Raw genomic sequence first — 22,404 nt, 5'->3', positions numbered from 1 at the left:
TCTGATCTCGCCCTACGGCAGCCCTTGCTGCTGTGCAGCCGCGGGCGGACACACGCTGGCTGTAGCACACCGGTGAGGGCGCGACAGCGATGTCTCTGGAAGCCAGCAGGTGCTGGCAGTAGTTGCAGAATTGTTTCTGCTTACAAAACACAGTTAGCCAGCAGTGCTGCGCAAGCGTCTCCCCTTACACACATCACATCTGAGGAGCAGCAGCACGTCCAGCCTGCGCTCGCTGCGCGCTGCCGGCAGCCTGCCGGGGCTGAGCTGTGAGCCCGCGCCATGCCCACGGCTGCTGCCTGCTGCAGGGAGGGCTGCCAGCACCCAGCTCCTGGGTGTTTGCTGCCACCGGGACTGGGGCTAAAGCACCCAAAGCGCAACGGGTGCGGGCGCGGAATTCGCTCTTTTTGCAGGAGACCCAGTCCAAGGGCTATGGCAAGGCAGGGAGAAACCCTGGGGTGCGGCACCGCGTGGCTGTTGGTGTGAAAGCCCTCATGCCCCAGCTCCCAGGGGAGATCTCAGGCGGGTGATGCTGAATTCAGCCTCGGCCAGGCCCGAGGCCGGAGCTGGGCTCGGCAGCAGGGCTCAGGAGCTGCTCTCTGCCTGCACCAGAACCGAGCAGGGACGGGACAACTGTTGCTGCTAGCTCGGGGCCACGTTGCAGGGATGTTTCTTACTGAACCATAAGGATTAATTAGAAATTTATAGGATTTTAAAAATCAGGTGACAAAGCTTCACCCAAGAAGAAAAGAGTTCTTGTTATCAATAATTCTTTTTTTTTTTTTTTTTTCTATTCTATTTCTCTTGTCTAGAAACACCCCCTCCAAATCAGGCTAATTGTTTTACATTGAGACATTTGGCACTTAAAGTATAAATAATAATTTCATAGAAAAGACTGATTTTAAAGAGAAGAAAACAAGAGCAGAAAGACAAAAATGTAGTTTACTTTAGGCTGCTGATGCTGTTATAAAACCACCGTCTAGAGACTGTAATTACTGAACAAGTATTCTGTAGATTTTTTTCCTGGTTCCCCTCACAGCAAACACCCGGCACTGTTTCTCTCGCTTGGGGAATTGCCCGGGGATGCCTGGATTTAAGAAAAGAAGAAATGCAAATTCCCCCTGTTCCTTTGTGCTTTGCTGAATGGCAGAAGGGGCTGGAAGGTCCCGGTGCTCCCGGTCGCCTGCACGCAGAGAGAAGCTCCCCAAAAGCCCTGTCCCGAGGAGCTCCCCAAAAGCCCTGTCCCGAGGAGCTCCCCGACCATCCCGTCCCGTCCCGTCCCATCCCACAGGAGTCCGGGGTTGCTCTCTTTCCAGGGCTGAGGCCCAGGGGTGCCATTAATATAAATGCTTTCCTCCAGTTAAAAAGAAAACCAATTTGGAAGAAGCAAATAAAACTAACAGCATGCAACTGACTGACAGCTTGTAAAGCCCAGACGGAATTAGGAAGAGGGGCTTTGCACTGCTCGGTTTGCAGGGGGGCTTTATAACCTCCGCTGGTTCGTGTGAGTGCATGACGGGAGGTAAGGCTTTTTTCATGCTCTCTGGGAGGAAAATCTAACGTATGAATCTTTTTTCTGAACAGCGATTTCACATTGTATGAGCCCTTGTGCCCTGAACTCGTGTTCCCTACAGACTCAGAAAATGTTTAGGTTTCATGCCAAACAGCAGAAATAACTAATTTGTCCTCATCGTGATTCCCTGTGAGAGGCAGACCCCTCAGGCCAGGTGAGAGCCCCGCCACCCTTTTGTCTGAGTTTTTTCAGTTTCCACGGGCTCTGCAACCTGCTCACGGCGGAGCGGAGCCAACTCCTCGTGGCCGTAACCTGACGCGGCGAAGCCTGCACGGCTCAGGGAAGGCAGGAAAGCAGAGACCTGCACAATTTATGCACCGAAACAACATTTACAGGCAGCAAATGGCTTTGTTAAAACACGACAGGAAAACCAAACGAGCAAAAATATGCTGGGGAAAAAAAAAAAAAAAAAGCAAAGGTGTTTAAATTAGTTTTTTTTTTTCTTTCTGACATCTTTATCATGTCTCTAAGCGGGATGCATTTTGTGCTGAAGCACACACGCAGGCGTTTGTTGGCACAGATGTAGTGGACAGGGAACAGAGCCCAGCGAAGGCGTTGATTTAGGGCGCACGAAGCACTCGCTGCTTTTGTGCTCAGCATTTCGCAACGTGGTGATGAAAAATATTTTAATAACCAAGTATGTGAGGCTTCTGGATTTAAATGAAGTTCTCCGTGTTAGAACACAGGTTCTGTACATGATTTCTCTTTCCACTTTAAATGAAGACGCAGGTAATTTCCAATAGTGGATGAAACAGATCCTGGTGCTGCGGATCCGATCGGAGGAGACCCGGCTGCCTCCTCCCTGCACGGCTGATCCCAGTTTGTGAGGCGCTGGGATTCCTGCTCTGAACCCAAGGAAAGCGGGGGGGGGAAGCAGAGGTGGTTTGGGACACGGTGCGTGACCGTCCCCCTCCCCGGGGCGAAGCAGCAATCGCAGGCTTGGGACAGAGGCGGCTCGGTGAGTGTCGCAGGAACGATGCTGCTTTAACCGGGCAGCCTTGGTCCCCAGCCCAAACACAAACAAACTCCACACCTTTTCTATTTTTTTTTTAGCTCCCCGGTTATTTTTCCACTGCGGTCTGAGAAGCGTCTCTGTCTCCTCAGGGACGTCGCAGCCACTTGCTGCCGCTGCCCGGCTGGACACGCGTCCCGCGTCCCCAGGCTCTGCCCTCCCCGGCTCCTCCGCCTGCAGGAGCCTGGAGAAAGTCTTTGAGTCAGCTGGAGGCGAGTAAATCATTCCTGACAGCTACATCTCTACAGGGCAGTTAGAATTAATGTAACAATTTGGCGTTTAATGAAGCAACAACACGCCGGGCCGCGGAGAATAGCCGGGACCTGCTGCAGTCACATCGTAATCCCTCGGGGACCCAAACGGCAGAGCCTCCATCAGACGCCGACCTGTTCGGCTGCGCAAGCGGCTGCGGGGGCGGCGAGGCGGCTGCTCCAGCTGGGCTCTATCCAGCAGCCAGACCCCGCGTTGGGCCCAGCAGCAGCAGCAGCAGCAGCCCCGGGGACACGCGTGGGGCACGCGTCACCCGCACCCCTCCGGGGACCCCCCGGGAGCACCAGGGGTGGCGGGGAGCCCTCGTCCCGAGGCAGGTGGCGAGATGCCGGATCGATGCTGGTCATGCAAAACATGTCTGGGGAAGCTTGCGGGAAGAGGAGAGGAAATAAATCAGCCTTGGAGGTGCTGGCAGGGGAGCTGGCAGGACAGCGTGTTTTGCAAATGAACACCTTCTGGATCGGGTGCTGTGCACCCGGAGGTCTCTGATGCCCGCAGAAGTTGCAGGTACTCCCGCTGCCTCCAGGATGAGTCCTTTGCAAAACACCGCGTGAGGGAGGGAGGGGAACGAATGCAAATGGCTTTGGAGACAATCTCCTCTTTCCCATGTATATACATATGCTCTCAAAGCGTTGCAGTTTGCAGCAGCTTGGATGCTTTAAAATAAATCATGCAGTGCATTTTTTTTTCTTGCTCCTAAATGAAACTGTGGCACAAAACAACGTCCCCAAACTCGCAAAGCCCTCGGTGCTGGTTCTGCTCTCCGGGGCTGGCCAGCGTGTGTGTGGCCACAAACCTCCACGCGTTGTGTGGCGAAGCCTCACGGTCGCCTGCTTTAAGGGCTTGACAGGTTTATAAAGTGCTGAGTGTCCCGGAGGGACGGCGGCACTGTTTGCAGAGAAGATGAAGCGTGCCATATCCAGCTGGTCTAACAAGGCAGCGGGAAATCTAAATTAATTCAGGAATCACTTCTGTTTTGCCGAGGGAGGATGTGGGTCTCGATCTATGGAAAGAGCACGTCGGGGGAATACTCAGTACCGGCAGGCGTGGGGGTGCAGCACCAGGCTCCCCCCTCTTACACCGGGGTAAATCAGGGGGCATTTAGCTGAGGTACAGAGCAGCAGCGGGGTGAAATGGGCCCTGGGGGCTGTGTCGTGTTTGGGGTGGAAGCCTGGTTCCCACCTGCGAGGGCTGATCCTCCTCAGCCTCCCTAAGGAGGGACCCGCCTCAACCACTGCCACCTGGGCTCTGCAGGTGAGGCCGGGGGCATTTAATGGCTCCTGCTGCCTGCCCCCCTTCCCCTGGGCTGTGTCCTCACTGCTCCACCACATCCCTCCCACAGCACGGGCTCAGCCTCGGTGCCCGTGTTGGACTCGGGCCTCAGCCTGTTCTCGGTACCGCAGGTCAGTGGGGGGCTGCGGGGCTTGTCCCAGAGGCATGGGTTGGGGCTGGTTTCACCTCTGGGTCGTGGTGCTTAGGCTTTCCCTGGGGTGCTTGGGCCTTCCCTGGGGTCATCCTGGCCTTCATGAGGTTGGGTCCCAACTTGTGACTTTCTGAACTGTAAATGGAAGAGTAACAACGACAAGAAGCTCAGCTCAGGTGATGATGGCTGGGTGTACGACAGGCCTGCCCTTTAACACAGGCGTGGTTTGAGGGGCTGCAGTTGTTCAATGGCTCCATTTTGTGAGGACACAAATGTGGCTGGTTTTCCTTCTGCGTGCCACAGCCTGGGCCAGGATTTACTGGCGTTTGTTTTGTTGTCTCAGAAGCAACCCCTGCGTTGCAAGACAGAGGGATGTGGGCAGCCCCCAGCCATGTGAGGCCTCAGCGTGTGGGGATGGGGCTCCAGTTGTTGAGTTTATCCTTCCGAATTGGCCCCATAGTAAATGGGACTTTTATGAGCGTGATTCAGCTGGGGCAGAGCCAGGCCCTGCTTCTGCTCCTTGCCACCGGCAGCACTTGGCACAGCCTTCTCGTTTTCACTCTCTGATCGTGGCGTCCTCGCTGTGCCCTGTTCCTGACAGGAGGTTGCTGTGAGCTTAAAAATTAATTTTCCTGGAGTATCCTAATCATGCTGGTTGTTGAAACGTTCCCCGTTACGCTCTTACTGGGACTTGGCTCTGGGGGATAAGACTGTTCTGATGAAGCTGCCCGATATGGCAGAATTAAAACTTATTCTGGTTTTAATTTGTACTAATCATACACTCAGAAATAAAGAATTGGTCCCCCAAGTGTTTTTCTGGACTAGAGGACCAGACTCATTTATTTGCACGGATTAATATGCTGCCTGCTAATTGTGGGATGCCGACATTAGCTGTGCTGCAGCAACAGGGCCGTGGGACAGCAGTGGCTGGGTCTGGAGGCACAGCAGTAGCCCAGACCCATCAGAACAGATTTGTGCAGGTTTTGTTATCACTGGATTTGCCAACAGGACAATCATCATTTTCAGGGGGAAAAATAAACAAATAAATAAAAATCCCTTGTGTTAGTTGAAGCATCTCATTAACTCAGGAGCACTAATTGGATATGCTTTGATCAGATGGGGTATTTCTTTCACCCTTCAGTATAAAAGGGAGGGTTATGTCCTCTGTGCGAGCTGCACTGCTCGGACCAAGCAGAGCACCACAGGCTCCTGCATTTCCGCGTGACCCATGGCACTCACAGAAGCTGCCACTGAAATATTAAAGCTTGCAGTTTTGCAGCTGGTGCTTGGTATTGGCGCTGCCTCGGGTTTGCAGCCCAAGAGGTGTCCCTGTGCCCCAAAACCTGCCTGGGACTGGGGGCAGTAGATCCAGGTGCGAGGTGGTTCTGTACCCGTGTGTGTCTGTAGGGCTGGGGCACGCCGCAGTCGAGGCGAGCCCCTGCTGCTCCTGCAGGCATAGCACAGCTGGAAAGCGATAGCTTCTGTGGCTCCGTGGGCTGGCGTGCTCCTTCCATAAATATTGTATCAGGGCACGCAGGGATCGAGTTGCAGCGCAGGGAGCCCTGGTAGGGCTGTGCGCTCCCTGCTGGGGCTGAGGGCAGGGAGACGTGGCTGGGGCTGATGAAGGCCTGGAGCCAGCGCCTGCCTCCCCAGGGAGATGCTTTCCTTCCCAGTGAAAGGACCTGAGTGATTGTCCTCCATCGGGGCATGGGGAGAGGGAAAACCACCCGGGTCCCAATGCTTTCAAAGCTGTCCCTGGCCCTGCCCGAGCATGGGAGTGTACCCTGCATGGGGAGAGGCTTTGTGGAGCTGCGGGTCTCGGTGTGGTACCTCTGTGGGCAGAGCCATGGCTCCAGCCTGCTGCTCTAGGCCACGCGGGTGTGCGGGCATCATTTCTGAAAGGTTTCTCTGCTCCCTGTGTGCATACGAGTTATGTACCCCGTGCGTCTGCTGAACTGTGTCCTGTGTGATGTGCCATGGTGCCGCCCTCACCGGTGGGCTGGAAAGCGAGGCCAGGCATTCCTTATCTCGGGTATTCTTCAGCTGTCACAGACAGACCCACAGCCCGAGGGCAGCTACAGGCCCTGAGGTCAAACCCAGCCCTGAAAAGCAGAGCTAAAAACACATGTGCTTGAGGTAGAAAGATGCTGGTGCTAAAGAATAGCTGCAGGTTGCATTCGGTGTGTTTTGGGGAGCTGTGTCACCTCCCACAGATCAGTCGTGCTAATGAGAAGCCTTGCTCTGAAGTCACCTCGCCTCCATTAATTAAAGCTGTTTTGCGTGAAGCAGGGAAGAGGAATTGAGGAAGGGCTCTTGATGCAGTTACACTTTCCATAGATGCTGCGGGTATCCATTATGGCCCGTGAAAGCCTTGTCAACATTTTTCCAAGGAAGAGTGAAAATGTAAATATCTTTTAAAATGATTCAATGTCACTGTGGTATGGAAAAAGGTCATGCTGCTGGAGACCATTTATCTTTTCGCCTATTTAAAGAGCTTTTTTCCTATTACATTTTTTTAAATTAATGTTTTTAAACATTACCCAAAGTAATGTTAACAATAATGGGGTTTATGGGATCGATCATTAGGCAGGCTGGGATTTAAATTGGAAAAGATTTGTTTTAGGTAGTCGCTGGGGTTGTTTAACAGACTCCTTGATTTATTGCTTATAAAAATGTTTGTGTGGTGTAATGGAAAGACAAAAACAGAACCTGAGTTCCCAAGCAAATATGAGGGTAGGGTATTCTTCGGGAGGGAGTTTGGGATGACGGAAGCAGAGCTCACGTGCATGTCAATGTTACAGTACGCACATCTGAGGGAAGCCCACAGGGACAGAGTTTATTCACAAATTAAGGGCTGCAGGGAAGATGGGGTGCAGATGTTTCCCGTTTGCCCTGTCTAGTGCTGCTCCTTGCTGCAATATCGGACCACTGTGCTCTGCAGACCTGGCAGTGCAGTGCTCTGGTGTCCCAGCCAGCCAGGGCATGAACAAGTGTTTGGGGGTTGCATGTATCTGTGCAAAGAGTTTACGAGTGCAAAGCACTGCACGGACACAGAAGATGAGGTCCCTGCAGGACTCCTGAGTCACTTCTGACTGCAAATCCAGGCAATGCTGGTAAATGCAGCTCTCCTGAAAAGGCAGCAGGTCTCCTGCACGGGAGGAATTTCAGCGGGACCAAACCTTGGTCTGGGGAAGGGAGAAAATAGCTGCACTCTTAACAGAAACGCTCGGCCTGCTGAGATGTACTTGCATTTTTCACCTCTGCTGCCCCTGCTACATCAAGTGTGAGGGAGCAGGGGATGCCACAGCTGGTGCTTTGCATGTAATTTTCACCCTCTTGTTAATGACCTTGCAGGGATTAGCATGGCCTTCTCCATATGCCAGTAGATTATGTCTGTTGGCAGCTGCTACTACTGGAGCTAAATGGGATAGTTTTCATTAGGAGTGCTTGACACGAGGTTGCCCTGGGTGTCGTCAATCCTAAACTGTCAGTGCCTCTGAATAAAGCCGTGTGCAGATGTGATTTATTGGATGTGCTGCTGCTTTGCTGAAAATGTGGCATTTCCAAGTCAGCAAGGTCTTGCAGGAGAAGTGTGAAAGGGACCTTCCTGCTCGTGCTCACCCACCCCTCCACCCTGCCCGGAGTCTCTCTGGGGCTCTCCACTGGTGCTGGGTGGAAAATCTGCCCTGAAATGAATGAGCGATGCAGGCACTTGCATGAAATAACCCCTTATGCTGTGCAGTTGCTCACTAGCAAGTACTTGTTTGTGTTTAGCGAGTGAGATGGTGCATTTAGTGACAGCTTTAACTTGCAAATGTGTTCTGAACCTGCATTGCTACCCAACTTGGGCGGGGGGAGGGAAGGAGGGGAAGCAAAGTCTCGATCCCTCTGGAAAATGACTTGACCTTGAAATGATTTTATTTTGAAGATTCATAAAATATTCAGATTGATTCCCATAAATCTCACCCACCTAATCCGAGTGGTGCAGGGGAAAGCTGGCTGTCAGCACGGCCTCATTCCTACAGCTGAATCGGGGCATGCCCTGTGCCCGCAGGACACCCTTCTGGGGGCTGGGGTGGACATGGCTCACCTTTGGGGCACGTTTTTTGGGGCCAGGTCTTCCTTTGGGAGTAGAGCTTTCCTTGGACACTTGCAGGTGCCCTGGGATTGCACTGTCCCTCCAGACCTTATGTGGGAAGCATCAGTGGGCACAGGGGTGATGGGGGGAAGCTGTGCCCCCCGGCTGTGCCAGGCCTGCTGCTGGGGAGGGGGCAGGAGCAGGGGGGAGGCAGGCAGGATGCTGGAACTGGGGGCAAAACTGTCACCCAGCTGCTGGGGATGAGGGGGGGAGGATGCTGCGGAGGCTTCCCTGCTCCCTTTGACCTGGGAGGAACCGGGCTGTCTGTGCTCGGCGAGGTTATTAATCCTCTGTTTATCCTGTTTTAAAATAAGCAGTTTAAAGGAGGCTGCCAAAGATGATAGGCCACAAATCCGTGTCATTCTTCTGATTTGCGGCAGCAAAGCCAACCCCTGCCTCTATCAGAGCGAGTGCCTGTGCTCCCCAGCCCCAGGCAGCTCCCACCCAGCTCCCCAGCTGCAGACCTGCGTTGGGCAGCACTCAGAAGGGCCTGAGACCATCACAGGGAGTCTCTGGGCAGCGAGTCCAGTTATCAGTGCTGTATTGAGGGCCTCTGTCTGCTGCCGGTGTGGCTTTATTGAATATCAGACTCGGTGAGGGACCGGCTGCTCAGAGTCCTGAAGCTCTTTGCCCTGCTTGGCTTCACGTGTCCGCTCTCAAAAGCAAGAGCAATACCACGCAGAACAACTTCTCTGCAGTCTAACTACTCAATGACTCTTTTTGCGAGTTCAATAACCACCAATTAATTATTTAAAGCATGCCAGAGGAGGATTAACAGCCACGTAATGTACTAGGTATGATTTATCTCCAATAAATATGTCCCTTGTAATCAATGGGTAATTATTCCATGTGCAGTAGTTCTGATTAGATCTAAATTAATAGTGCATGTGGGAGATTTGATTTAAAAGTGGTAAAGTAGTGTTAAGTGAATTTTGCTTATCACTTGCAGTACAAAAGCTGGTGTTTGTAACAGCAGCAGAGCTGGACAGCCCAAATGCCCAACAGACACTGGGGGGGGGGGGGAATACAACCTGATAAAAACATCAAGTTTGAATCAAACTGATTTATTGTCCCATAGCGGTGTGAAAACATTCACAAATGTTGTCTGTGGGCAAAGCTCCCACTTCCTGGGGGCTGAGGGACGCCCCTGTGCCAGCTGTAGGAGCTGGGCACCGGGGGCTGGTGCCCAGGGGACTTCTGGTCGGAGGAAGACCCTAAGGAGTGGTGAAAGGGTGTGGGCAGGGGATGATAAATGAGGAGGAGGGGGAAAAAGGAGGCAAGAATGGAGAATGTGAAAAGGAGAGCGTGAACTCTGGCTGCAGTAGCGTTACCCCCCAGATGGGGCTGACTCCTGCTTTCAGCAGGAGGAGTAAAGCAGCACCAGCAGTTAGAGGCAGGGCTCACAAAGCTAGTTCTTGGGAGAGAAACGTAAAATGAGTTAATGATGGTTCTAGAAAGCCCGGGAGGTAATTAAACAGCATCTTTGTCATATGTAAAAGCTAAACTGTGGTGTAAGTGGGTGGAGTAAAATCAATAATCACAGCTATTTCCTTGTCGTGCCCTACAGCACCGTGTGTAGGAACCCTAGGGTCCAGGTGACACAACCCCCTGTCCTCGCTTCTGGAAACGGCCCCGTGCAGCCAGGCTGGAGGAGCTGTGGAAGCATCCTGTGAGATTCCTGCCCCTGCTCGTGGTTTGGGGGGCTCCCTCCTGCCCAGCGCCCTGCCAACCTGCAGCTGCACCCAAAGCTCCCTGAGCAGTGCTGCGGGCGCTTTATTTACCCAGTTGCGAATTCCCTGATCGAGGAGGGCATGTCTGAATTAGAAAGGATTGATATGAAAACAGCTTTAACGCATTGGTTGTCAACTCCTATTAAATACACGATGTGATTTTTGGCTTTCTTGACACCAGGATTGCGATTTTGTGCAGGATAACGTCAGTCCAGGCCACAGCCACCTCCCTGCCATGGCACTTGGGGACGATGCTCCAAAGTCAGCCCATGATGTCCACCTATTGAAACATCCAAGGCACGCAGTTTCTGCAGCTAAGCCGTATCAGGAATGAAAACTTTTTGGTAGAGCATTAGGGTGCGGAAAAAATCAGAGCTCCCAAATAGTGGTGATCCAGCCTGGGACGCTGCCTAGCCCAAGGGCTCCTGGCAATGCCAGGACCTACCTCGTGTGGGCCAGCTCTGAGGGCCTGCAGAGAGCCACACCCTGCTTAGCAGCTGCAGTGGAGCTTCCTAAAACACCCAGGGACCCTCAGGTCTGCCAGGATGCTCTTGATTCCTGACTGGTTTTTTTTTTAATGAGGTGCGAGTCTGTAACCAGAAGACACTAAAAAGCAATTGCATTAAATCAAGAACTACATTTGACTTTATGGATTGTTTATGGGATCTTTCTTTTATTAATTCTTTATCCTTTAATATTATAAAGGATTTGTGTCCACAATAAATAATGTAAAGTTAAATTACATCCTCTTTGGCTTAAAATTTTAATATTCCTATTGCCCATCTCCATAAAGAAATTGTATTTGAGGTCATTGCATATGTACAGCTGCAGCCATAACCCTAATGGAATTACTATTCAAGCACAGGCGAGATTAGTATGAACGCCAAGAAACTACCCGTCTGTCAGGGGAAAAGGTAAAAGTTCAGAGTTCAGCTTGCATCCAAATTATTTATCTCCTAATAACTTAATAGATTGAATATATTACTTGTCAGTGACCTTGATGTACAACAATAAAGACCCCTTGGTTGTGTCAGAAAATATATGAGACTATAATAAGTAGTACTTATGTAGTGGAATAAAAACATATTCTTTATGATAATGAAGTCTCTTCCCACAAGGACACCACAAGGACATGGAGCCACGTAAACATAAACACCAGGCTGCATTTGCGTGTGACCGGGCGGTGCTGCTCCCTGAAATCAGCTGAGGAGGTGCTGGTTTAGGATGCTGTGCCCTGCACATGACTGCCATGGTTCCCTCCCCGTGCGTGGCAAGCGGTGGCTTCTGCCCTTTGCCCCATCCAGACACAGATCACATCCTACAGCCCCTCTTGCAACCACTTTATACAGAGTGAGTCCCTTGCTTTCTCCAAAGAGTCCCATTGACTTCATGTCATGTCTCTATTTCCATTCTGGGTCTCCCAGGCTTATAAAAAGAATCCTTTAAATTAGAGTTTAGGATCAAAGGTAATACTGCAAATAGGTGTGTTGTAAACATGCCTAAAAATGGGAAGGCAATTTCCCTGAGTGCCATCGTCTCTGTAGCAGTGCCACACAATGTCTCTATTTCTTTCTATGTCTATTTTTCAAGGCTTCGCATTATCTAAAGGGGAAAACAAAAAGCTCTTGAAGGATATTGTTCTTTAATAAGGCTTATGATTATGGATTTTTTTCTACCTCAGCCAGTACAGAATCACCATTAATACACTCAAATGGAACAAGTCTCTCCTCTTTAATAGGTCATTTTAATCACATATTTAAAGTTTCTCTTGGTCAGATGGCGGAGGAGGGTGAGAGGAAAGAGGCAGAAAAGAGTGAAATTATTCAATCCATCCAATGTTTCCTGGTCAGCCTTCCTGGTGTGCCTGCACCGGGCGCAGCGGTGGCTGTGGCTGGCTCTGGCACCCTCTGTCTGTGGTCCTCCTCGCCTCCAGGCTCCTGCCTGCTCTGTGCCCAGGAGGGCTGCTATGCCCAAGCCTGGACGCTGATCCTAGAAAGCAGTGAGGCACCCCATGGTGTTTGTAAGGTCCCTGAAGCGCCAAATCCTCCTTCCCTCCTCCGTCAGCAGGGCTGGGTGCCAGGCTGAGCCTCCAGCCCGCTCCCTGCAAGCGCAGCACCCAGGGAAGCCCCCCGGAGCTGGCATTGGTGCTGCCGTGCTCCCGCTCCCCCGGCGCTTATCCCAGCAGCCTCACATTTTTGATTGTATTTATGGCCACTTAATCTGTGCTAGCAGCCAGGATCAAATATATCTCCAGGTATTGATCAGCTTTAGGCTGATAGAAGTTCAAGCTCATGAGGTCTCGGTCTTTGACCCTCAAATAGGATATGAATCTCAATCCAATAGACTGATATTCACACACAGTCGCTGCCCAGGGTTGCAGGCTGCAAGGGAAAAATCAATGAAGAGTGCTAATGATTCACAATTTATAGAGCAGCTGCCATTTTAATATTAGAATAAATGTTATATTGCAAAGGGATGGGAACATAGGTGGTGGCATAGAAAATATTTCTTTGGAGCCTTTTCTGCCAGAAAATGATGTGCACAGAATTTTATGAAGTATAATTTATTGGCCTCATTTAGACTTATAATTTAAAACTCCTTATGAAAAAGGTATTAACTAGAGTGGATTGGTAAGGAAACGGCAAGGACAGAGCAGGCTTCAAGTGCGTGCTGGTGGGGAGAAGGAAGCAATATCCTAATGTGAGATCGGACGTGAGAACTCCCCTCCTGTCCCTGCAGCATCTGGCAACAAGGAGGCCCCGTTCTCTGACCTGGCTCTTCTGAGCACACTTGTGAATGAAAATATATATATATATTGAACGTGCTGATGAGGTATACAGAGCACATTAAGGCTAAATAATGGATCATGTCAGAGTGGAGTGCTAGGGCAGAGAGCTCTGCTGAACTGGTGAGCGAGGGCTGGAGAGAATTACTGGAGCCGAAGAGAAGGGGCAGACCACAAGACAGATTTCAAACCAGGGCAACATAAGAGCTCCCTGTCCGTATTACACAGGTTTTATTGTAGCATTGAATAACTCATTTCTATTTGCAATGAATTGCAGTTTCCTTTGCTGGGGTTTCCTTACAATAGCTCATGGGGACAGGTAATCTCCAGACTGTGGCAAAGCCACAGGAATGACAGGGGGAGCTGTCAAGGAAAAATGGCAGGTAAATTCTGCCCTTTTGCCTTTTTCCTGCCCTAGATACGCTGGGGAGTGTGGCTGTGAGCCTTCCTGGAAGGAACAAGGGGGAGGGAATCAATGTCCTCAGTTGCTGCAGCTCCCCAGCCGATACAGCTTGGGCCAGGCTGGCAGCAGCGAGCTTCATCCCCTCCTCGTACTCCAAGGCTGGGTGCACGAGTGCCCGGGGATGCAACAGGACCCCCAGCACCCAGCGTGGTGTCCTGCGGGAAGGCTGCCAGAGCTCTTCGTTAGGAGGCAGTGCATCTTACCTGTAGAGAGCAGCACCCCCGTATTGGTTTGGAAGCTAACCTTACTGGAGGAGAAAAGGCTTTTCAGCTTGGGAAGCCTGCGCTGTTCCTTCCAGCCAGAAGTGCACTCTTCTTTTGCCTCTCAGTTCTCGTATGTAGTAAGTCTTCACCCGTAAGTCCAGTTCAAGGGAGGCAATTTCAGTATATAATAACATCTTTCCCTGCATGGATGCAAATGGCAAAAGGGTTTTTAGTACAAAGAGCCCAGGCTTTTTAGAACAGACAAGAAAAGATGGAAATCCTACATCAAAAGCACAATTTATGGCATCCGTTTTGACCATCCCTGTATTTATTTTTTATAGAAGTGAAAAGAACTTAAATAATTCATCCACCTGAGAGCTCATAACTCTCTGGCCTGCGTAGAATATCTTTCATATATCTCATAACCTAGAGCTTATTGACAAACTGTATGAAAAATAACAGCCCTTTCACTTGCAAAAGCAAAATCCAATTTATTGATTGTGATAGTCTAAATAATGGCATTTCTATTGACCGAAAAGTATTGCCCAAGCAGGTTAGAGTTTACTTAACTCAGGGTATGAAATGTCCCGTGCATACCATCATAACACCAAAATGTACTCAATCGTTTTCCTTCCTTGGTTATACTGCCACTGTGATCAAACTATTTTACAAAGGCACTTGAGATAGGTGCTTAATGGAATTAAACGCACGAATTTTTTGTCAGGGCAGGGGGTAAGACCAGGGAGGCGGGGGCAAGAATATTTATTTTTCTCTGACAACATTGTAAAAGCTTGTACATAGTGTATGCGTGCAGCTGAGGTAGTAACCGTTAGATGCTCTGAAGTGACAGATTGGAGCTGTGGGGGTCCCTCTGTGGCTGTTGGGTGCTGCCATCAGTCCCACGAGGTCCCAAGAGCAGGGTGCGGGTTGAGTGGAGCTAGCTGGATGTGCCTGGTAGTGTCCTTAAATTTCCTCTGGGAAGGGCCATGGAGAAGCTCACGCGTCAGTGTCACAAGGTGATGAATTTGTGTCATCTGCTCCTGTGGGGATTCAGGGAGAGATCCGGATGGGGAGCTCAGTGAGGATGGATTTGCGCTGCAAACTGCACTGCAGGGTTCCCTGCTCTGCTCCGTGGTACGTGTCCCGTGTTCTGCTGCGTGGTGTCCGAGCGTGGCACGCCAACTAAGTCTTTGCACCTCGTCAGCGGCCTCTTGGTTGGTTTTCAGCTCTCTGGTGCCTTCCTTTTTGCGTTGTCAGTTTGACAGGGATCTTCTGCTTGCTGTGCGACTTTGATGCTGTGCTAGTAACAGACCGAGGAAAGCAAGAGCCTGCTCTCATGCATCCATTAGGGGTGATAGATGCAAGTGTTAACGTTTGCACCCGGGTTTGACTTTAGAACTACCTAAGCTCAGGGTGGGACTGTTCAAGGGTCCTAAATTTGCATTAAATTTTTCTTTCTCCCTATCTCGTCAGGTTTCTGCTCTTGTTTGTTTGTTTCCCTGTCAGATTCTCTCTCCTAACTGGGTGACAAAGAGACTCTTACAGCCTCAAACCACTGAGACCCTTCCCCATCAATTCTGCCTGTTGGAAAACGATGTTCTCCAATCCTGGTCTTGCACGCGTTCTGTTATTTAATTCATAAATGTTTAAATAGGGGCCTAAGAGATCCCAACTGTGTCTTTTTACATAATGAAATTACAAGGAGTCATATGTTGCTACCATCCATAAACTTATTGTGCACTTTACATAAAATTCAGATCGGGTGGCTCTGCATGCATGCATATTTTACATTTTCAACTTTATTAAAGAAATGAATAGAGTGCTGGAAAGGCTGCTTTGCTGTACGGTCAATTCAGATCCTGGGGGCCATAAATCTGAAAGTCCATGATTTGTTGTTCTTTGCTCACAATAAATTAAGCCTTTCTTGATGGAAGGGTTGGCTGCATTTGTTGCAGTTTAGGTCACAGTATTTGGATAAAGATGCTGCTGGACTTGCTGGGAAGGGAGTTTGTGCTGGGTCCAAAGAGGCAGGAAAATATCTTTGTTTTTTTTCAAGCTGCTGGAGCTGGAAGTGCCCCTTCTGTGACACAGGTGTTCAGCTCAGGAGGCCTGAGCAGGGATGATGATTTTCCACTGTGGGCTGATTGCACTTTAAAGGGTTTTGACGTGTTTCTTGAAGTGTGTTTGCATGAACAAAGCAAAAAGCTTAACCAACAGGGAGAAAACCTGGAGGCAGGTGTGATGTGGCTGGGACAGCCAGCAGCTGTGCGCCTGTGGCCTGGCCAGGAAGATGCCACCAGGGCAGCTCTGTCCCCTGGGTAAAGCCAGCCCCACGCAGTGTGTGTCAGCTGGCACTGCAGTGGGCATTATTCAAACAAAAACGTGTAATTTTATCTCCACGGCTAGTAACGTGTCCACAATTGCTACTTGATGGCGTCTCTGCTGGGTGAGGAAAGGGGCTGATGTGCAGGGCCTGGTGATGCACCAAGTATTACGGTTCCAACCATGAAATCATAATATCATTTAAAAACAAATCATTTCAAACTGCTTAAGCCTGTCATGTCTAGCATGAGGGATGATTTAGTTGATAGTTACTTACATTTTTCCATTAGGACTAGTGATTATTTTTTCTTAGATTTTTCTCCCTCATCTAGATTTAAACCTTCTTTTAGCCAGACAGGGAAAACATTCTTGCCATTGCACAAGACAAAGGGATGTTCTGTTGAAAGAGTAGCTCATTTAGGTATAATCTCAAAGCAATGCTGAAATAAGCAGCTACCCAGTAAGGACTAACCCCAGAACAACCAGCCTCCCCTGCCACACGTGCAGGTTAGCTCACAGCATGACGTTTCTTTCCTCTCCAGGCACCAAATTTTTGAATCAATAAAGTGAGATGAACTGGAGAGGTGAAAAAAAAAAAAGAAATCAAAACAAAACAAAAATGAACAACAACCAAAGGAACAAATCCACGCAGTGTTCTTTTGTTCCAAGTGGGATATGATCAACGCTGGGAAGCGTTGTGACAAATTCATTCCCAGCTTATTTGCTGGAAACCAACCAAACATAAGAAAATCAGATGTAACAGCTGATAAAGTGGCACTCTACCCTTTTTCCTAGAGATGCTTCTGTGGGAAACAGAATTATGCCAATAAGCGTTTACTAGGTGCAGATGTAGGTATGAGAACTCACTGCTATTTAAGAATTCACTAAACAGCTCAGGAATATCGGTATTAATTTTTACCACATGAAAATATAAAAGAGTTTAATCATTTCAGTCACATCACTATATGACAGGTGTGGGCAGCACATTCCAAATCTGCTCTGAATAAATATCGGGCAAAGACAATAAATTTTCTTCAAGAGAAGAATATATTTCAAGTTTAATATTGAAGTGGCCAGGCCCTGTCTATGGCTTGCAGGGTGCTCCTGGCAGCACTTCCCTACCTAAAGTGCCCCGACTGACGTCTTGTGTAATAAAAGGCCTCACTACGTGGTGCCCAGCGGTGGCTGCGAGGTGCTGACATGGCAAACCGGCTCTGCGTTTCGGTTCTGGAGAGAGACTTTACACATTAATTGTCCGGCAGTAATTGCCTGGCAGGTGCTGTCTGAGGGAGCTGATGTTACTGTTAGCACCACCAAAATAAAAAAGAGGGGAAAAAAAAGGGGAAACCTGAGCTGGTACCTGTGAAATGCTTGGGAACTTCTCTTATCCCCAGCACCAGGGGGAAGCTCGGCAATCAGCATACCTCCAGCGCTAACATAAAGCACCTGACAAACTCTTCCAAACACCAGCCTGAACTTGAGGCGAATTGCTTTTGCTGAACAGCGATTATAATTCCTGCTGTATATCCAGATTTTGACAAGTAAATCTCATATTTTAAACACAGGATTAAAAAATTTTTATTACTACAGTGGGGATTAAGTAGTAAAGCCACAGAATGTAAGTCTGCAAAGTAGGAAACACAGGAAAATAAAGTAAAATCTATTGCTCAAAATAACTCAGGCTTAACCCCTTGTCACCTGGTGCAGACGCAGATTGCAATCGGTACAGTCCTGTAATAATTATCCCCAGGTCTCTCGTAACATTTCACAAGGGCAGGTAGGGGATATGGAATTTCTCCCTGTTGTTTTTCAAATCCCTCCATTTCCAGACTTGGCTGCACCATCGTGCTCAGAAATAACAGTGGCTTTGAATATCATCCGAATGAGAAATTCAAGCCAGCCAGTCTTGTTTGCCACACAAACTCATCTGATTACTATGTGGTTCATTTCCGTTCTTTCTTGTTTGCTTTTAAAGGAAAGTCTCTTTGTTAAGAGCTCCATTGTAAAAGTGCAGTAAATATAATAATTTCTCAGCTGACAAGCTGAGCTACAGGGTGAAATCCCAGCGACATAGGAGCCAGCAGAAGCCTGTCCCTTGTTTTTGGTGAGCCCAGGATTTTTATCCAAGATCCCTAAATTTGAACCTGCACCCCACAAGGGAGATCCTGGGAATGAGACGGGACAGAGGGAGCTGGAAAGTGTGGGGTGTTTCCTAGCTGTGCACTGCCACAAAACCTCCCTTTTCTAATATGATGGATAATAATATTTCTGTACCTGCCAGGTGGAAATTTAATTCATCTGTGGCGAGTAGGTGATTTGAAGTCCTTGGCTGAAAGCTGTTGTGGAAATGGAAATAATAATTCTTCCACGATTATTTGAATGCACAAATTTAGAGGCTGCAACCTCACACCTCCAACTTCAGAAGGTGAACTCACACAAGGCACAGTTGTCACTCCACTGACATTTCCCTCCAGACTTTCCCATCCAGAACAATGAGAACAGTGAACTTTACCACAGGGAAAGCTGCAGCTGAAATAGGCACCAAGAGTAACTGCCTAATGGAAATAACATCCCGTTTTTGGATGAATAGAGATACAGCTTGATGTTTTCTATGTCTTTTCTTCTTTTCCTGTGCTAACACACATTTGATGAATTGTATTTTCCCCAGAAGTACTGGCTATCAGCAGCTGCCGGACTCAGGACCACTGTAGAATTTAGAACGTGATGCTGTGATATATTATGTGAAACTCTATCAAACCAACAGCTCAAGCTGTTCTTAGGATTTGGTTTTTCTCTACCAATATTGCTTTTCTAAACAGCTAATGAACATCTAGTATCCAATTAGCTGTCTGCTCCTTTGGATACAGCTTAAGAATCTAATAAAATCACAAGCACAATCCTAAATCTTACACATCTGAAATCCTTATTCTCATTTTTCCAGACAGAATTCTGGAGGATTTGTTTGATTCTTTCCAAAGGAACGTTTCTTTGTCTCATACGCACTTTGGACTTTTTAGGATGAACAGTGAAATGGTTGATGAATGTAAGCCTTCAGAGATTCCCCTGCTTTTCTAAGGGAGGTAAATCTATCTAATCATGGGTTAATTACCAGCTATTTTCACACTACTAGAACATTCTTAAAAAACAAATCAATGTCTAATAAATGATTTGTGTGTATCCAATAATTAAAACGCTAATGCACAGCACTCACCAACTTTTACCATGCTGAAACTATCAGAAGATGCTGTTTCATTCTAGCATTATCAGCAGCACAGGCCTTTCATATAGCCCAGTTATTCTTGCATAGGGAATTAAAATTGCAGATGAGATTATTTAAACCCTCTCTATGCTAAGGAGTTATAACAATCGCTGGCATACTAAATGAATACTGAGCTATTCTACTTACTGGCACTATCAGTTATGCTCCTGTTTCTCCATGCAAAGACATAGAGATTTGGCTACCCTGAGTACAAAAGAAAGCTTAGGACAGGAATAGAGGTCATTCTGGGGCCAGAGAAATTTTTAAAGTTTTTTCTTTCCAAGTAATTTTAGCCTTCTTTTGATATGGTCCTTAATTAACCAGCAAACTTGTCTTTTCATTTCCAATTAAATGTATTGATGGTGTGCTCCAACTTGGCTTGTAATCTACTGTTTTCCCCTTGCTGTAATCAATACAGAGATGCCACAAAGCTACAGGTGACATTAAAAAGAACTTTTCTTTCTCCCACATAATTAATTGCCTCTGTGTCTCCATTCCACCATATAACCAGTGTAACAAAATAGCACAGAGGACTGCATTACAAGGATAGTGGGGCTAATTTTTTGGTAGTACAGGGCCTCCTTGGTTGAAGCAGAGCTGAAGAGAAGTCCTGCAGTTCTGAAAAACACACTTATTGACTTGTATTTGAGATAAGCGTTTAAGAGGAACACACAAAAATCTGCGAAACCTTCATCTTTCCTTGCCCTGAAGTTTTTGCGCTAGTGAAGTCTCTCTTCATAGCTTCAAAACAGATGTAAAGTGTGTGGTCAGGGGCTGGCACTTGGGCACTTTCAAAGCCAAGAGATGCAGTAAAGGAGAAAACAGTAGGGAAAACACTAATAGTTCTATCCCAAAGACAGAAGCTGAATTTGGTGAGCAGCTGAGGTTTGCAAGTTAGGCATGCAGCAGGCAGATGTAATTTAAGCTCACTGCCCTCAATCAGAGCCTTACCACCACCTCATTTCTGTGCTCTACAAAGTCCAATCGCCCTAGAGGAAGGCCTGCCGAGCAGTGTCAGAGCCCATTGGAAGGGGGACGCATGCTGCAGTCCTCGTAATTAGTTTCAGAGCTTCCATTACTCAGAGGAGCTCTGCAATTCCAGAATAGGGGCCCTGTGTGTGTGCACAGCATGGTTATGGGAATGCGGCATCCACAGCGCTGCACCAAGCTGTTGGCTCACCAAGGCTGGTGCCCTGTGTTTGTTCCATGTTCATTGCAGAGTTTATGCCAGCTTCAATGGGGTGTGATGGAGCCAGGGCATACAGGAAGAGGATGACTGAGGTCACTCTTCAGGATGAAGGGTTTAGCTTTGTTTGCAGCTTACCCTACCAGACTCAACATACGTAGTTGTAACCTAGAGGCTGCAAACCAGAGGTGGCTCTGGGTGATGTTGCTGGAGGTGAAACACAGGTTAGCTGGAGTTTAAAAGTTATTGGGAAAAATCTGAATTCAGGCATCCTTTATGTTTAGGGTATGATTGGGCCATGCTCACTGTGAGGGACGCAGCAATTCACAGTTAAACAGCCCTCCAGACAATTTGGGTGCACAATGTGGGACTGAGTCAAGGTGTTCAGTAGCTTGACTTCACACTGCTTCTCTTGTCAACTCTAAAAGTAAGTACTGATAAATAATTAAATAGCGGAGGATAGTGTTGCTCTGCTGTCATGAATTGCACAGAGCTTTTATCGTCTCAATGCAGACAATGTAGTGGGGCTATTACTTGGGTAAAAGCTCTGGGATTTGGCACGACTGAAGGAAAGAACAAAAGATGACAGAAAAGGCAAGTGGAGTTTAGGGTTTTTGTTAATTAACTTCCTCCTTGGCCCTTACTTTCACTATTGCCAGCAATCCAATTCACGGCTTTGTCCGCAAAGCCCAGTAGTCACAGTGCCTGATCCTGGGGGCAGTTTGTGTTACATGTCAGATAAACACAAAGCTGCAGGTAAGCCAGCGGTAATGAGTTTGCAACCACTCCCTGAGCAGCTGGGCAAGGGGAGCAGCACCACGCCGAGCCTGGCCGGGTGGGATTTATCCCCCTGCTGCTGAGGCAGAACACAAAATGGGGCTCGTTGAAGAGCTGGGCCATGGGGAAAAAAGGGCCCAGCAGGGCAGGAGGGTGCTGTGTGGGGTTGGGGTGACCGGGCTGGGGGCTTTCTCTGCTCCTGTATCAACGAGGGGTGCTGGCCAGGTGTGACAGGGGAGGATGTGCCCTGAGGGGGAGGCATTTATTCGGAGAGGAACAAGACGGAGCCCGAAACGTGGGGTGGGGGGGAACGAGCCGGGCTCCGGCGAGCTGAGGGGAAGCGGGAGGCCGGCGGAGCGCCTCAGGAGGGCGCGGGGAAGCGCCTGGCCGCTTTCAAAGGCTGTAACGGCTCTAACGGCTGTAACATCTGTAACGGCTCTAACGGCTGTAACGGCCCTAACGGTTCCAACGGCCGCAGCAGGAGCCGGGCCCCGCCGTCCCGCAGCCTCTGCTGCCCCCTGTCGGCCCGCGGCGCCTCAGCGCGGGCGGCGGGGCCGCGCCGGGCCCCATCGATCGGGCCGTATATTACCCCGGCCTGCTCGCTCCCGGGGCCAAACCTCGGGGTTTTAAAACAGGTTCACCAAATTGTCAATTAAGTGCAAATCAATCCTTAGCCATTTATCACGGTGTTAATCCGTCCGCGCGGTCCGAGGCGAAAAATCGATCGGCTCCTGTCACCGGGGACCAATCGAGGAGAGCTCGAAGACCAACATCTGCTGCATCAGGGCAACAGCTGAAATTTATAATCTCGGAGAAAAATTGCTGCTTGCCAAGAGGCACATTAGGAAGTTGGGGAAGTTGAGGGCGTGTGGGGGGAAGGGGCTGCCACAAAGCGCCTCTGCAGGCAGGGTCACGGGAGGGTCCGGCGGCTTTGGCCGAGGAGCTGCTGGTTTGTCAAGGGAAGAAATAAAGGCTGCTGCTACCTCTGAGAGTGATGAGGGGATACAGGCAGCTCTGAGGCATCCAGGGGCGGTGAGGGGATGCTTGGTGTCCAACATTTGGTTCTGACACGGGAAAGGGGCAACGAGGAGGCCTCCAGCTCTGCCACTGCACGCTGGTGGGCACCTGCTTCCCCTGCACGAGTCTGTCCTGGTGATATCCCCTGTTTTGTAAAACATTTGTAGTGACTGAGGTACCTTTTACATAGAATATCTAGGTACTCTTTCTCAAACTGGATTAAGCACCAGCAGGGCTGTTCAGCAACAG

At 49.1% G+C, this 22,404-nt stretch overlaps 2 long non-coding RNA genes across 3 annotated transcripts in view; one reads left to right on the top strand and one right to left on the bottom strand.

Moving 5' to 3' along the window:
- Positions 1 to 11,001: 11,001 nt before the first annotated feature.
- LOC125180578 (uncharacterized) lies at positions 11,002 to 19,191 on the bottom strand. The gene is made up of 3 exons (XR_010826067.1): positions 18,191 to 19,191; positions 13,635 to 13,794; positions 11,002 to 12,524 (listed from the first exon to the last, which is right to left on the bottom strand). It is a non-coding gene; the product is annotated as an uncharacterized lncRNA (long non-coding RNA).
- A 730-nt stretch (positions 19,192 to 19,921) lies between these two features.
- LOC106040641 (uncharacterized) overlaps positions 19,922 to 22,404 on the top strand; it is a 28,060-nt gene continuing 25,577 nt past the window's right edge. For both annotated transcript variants that reach the window (XR_010826066.1, XR_010826065.1), the window contains exon 1: positions 19,922 to 20,788. This is a non-coding gene — a long non-coding RNA (uncharacterized lncRNA). The remainder of the gene's footprint in view (positions 20,789 to 22,404) is intronic.

The sequence above is a fragment of the Anser cygnoides genome, chromosome 20 (genome assembly GCF_040182565.1).
Source record: "Anser cygnoides isolate HZ-2024a breed goose chromosome 20, Taihu_goose_T2T_genome, whole genome shotgun sequence".
Taxonomy (NCBI): domain Eukaryota; kingdom Metazoa; phylum Chordata; class Aves; order Anseriformes; family Anatidae; genus Anser; species Anser cygnoides.
Note: the sequence above shows the minus strand (reverse complement) of the source record. Positions and strands in the feature narration are given on the sequence as shown.